Raw genomic sequence first — 2,027 nt, 5'->3', positions numbered from 1 at the left:
ATCATTCCACATCTCATTCCACACATCATTCCACACATCATTCTACACCTCATTCCACACGTCATTCCACACATCATTCCACACATCATTCCACACAGCATTTCAAACATGATTCCACACCTCATTCCACACCTCATTCCATACATCATTCCACACGTAATTCCACGCGTCATTCCACACAGCATTACACAAATCATTTTTCACATCAATTCACACCTCATTCCACACCTCATTCCACACATCATTCCATGCATCATTGCACACATCATTCCAAACATCATTCCATACATCATTCCACAAATCATTCCACACGTCATTTAAACACCTCATTCCACTCATCATTCCACGCATCATTCCACACCTCATTCCACAACTCATTCAACACATCATTCCAGACATCATTCCACACATCATTCCACACATCATTCCACACATTATTCCAAACATAATTCCAAACATCATTCCACATATCATTCCACGCATCATTCCACACATCATTCCACACATCATTCCACACATCATTCCACATATCATTCCACATATCATTCCACACATCAGTCCATCCCTCATTCCACACCTCATTCCAGACCTTATTCCACACCTCATTCCACACATCATTGCATACATCATTGCACATATCATTCCACACATCATTCCACACGCCATTCCACACCTCATTCCACGTATCATTCCAAAACATTCAACACATAATTCCACACATCAATCCAAACTTCATTCCATCCCTCATTCCACACCTCCTTGAAAACCTCATTACACACATCATTCCACACATCATTCCACACCCCATTCCACACCTCATTCCACAAATCATTCCACAACATTCAACACATCATTCCACACATCAATCCACACGTCATTCCATCCCTCATTCCACACCTCCTTGAAAACCTCATTACACACATCATTCCACACATCATTCCACACCCCATTCCACACCTCATTCCACAAATCATTCCACAACATTCCACACATCATGCCACACATCATGCCACACATCATTCCACACATCAGTCCATCCCTTATTCCACACGTCATTGAACAACTCATTCCACACATCATTCCACACATCATTCCACACATCATTCCACACATTATTCCACACATCAGTCCATACCTCATTCCAAACCTCATTCCACACCTCATTCCACACCTCATTCCACACATCATTCCACACATCATTCCACACATCATTCCACACATCATTCCAATTTTCATTCTACATCACATTCCACATAACATTCCACGCATCATTCCACACATCATTCGAAACATCATTCGACACATCATTCCATATATCATTCCAAATGTCATTCGACACCTCATTCCACCCATCATTCCACGCATCATTCCACATCTCATTCCACACAGCATTCCACACATCATTCCACAACTCATTCCACACCTCATTCCACACTTAAAACCACATATCATTCCACGCATGATTCCACACATCATTCCACACATCATTCCAAACATCATTCCACACCTCATTCCACACCTCTTTCCACCCATCATTCCACACATCTTTCCACACATCATTCCACAACATTCCTCAACATTCTACACATCATTCCACACATCATTCCACACATCATTCCACGCATCAATCCACACCTCATTCCACACATCATCCCACACAGCATTCCACACATCATTCCAAACATCATTCCACACTTCATTCCACATAACATTCCACACATCATTCCACACATCATTCCACACTTCATTTCACACATCATTCCACACATCATTCAACACATCATTCCACACAACATTCCAAATATCATCCACACCTCATTCCACATATCATTCCACGCATCATTCCACATCTCATTCCACACATCATTCCACACACCATTCCGCACGCCATTCCATACATCATTCCACACATCATTCCACACAGCATTCCACACATCATTCCACACAGCATTCCACACATCATTGCACACAACATTCCACACATCATTGCACACAACATTCCACACATCATTCCACAACTCATTCAA

Source organism: Pristiophorus japonicus, chromosome 25, assembly GCF_044704955.1.
Source record: "Pristiophorus japonicus isolate sPriJap1 chromosome 25, sPriJap1.hap1, whole genome shotgun sequence".
Lineage (NCBI taxonomy): Eukaryota > Metazoa > Chordata > Chondrichthyes > Pristiophoridae > Pristiophorus > Pristiophorus japonicus.
Note: the sequence above shows the minus strand (reverse complement) of the source record.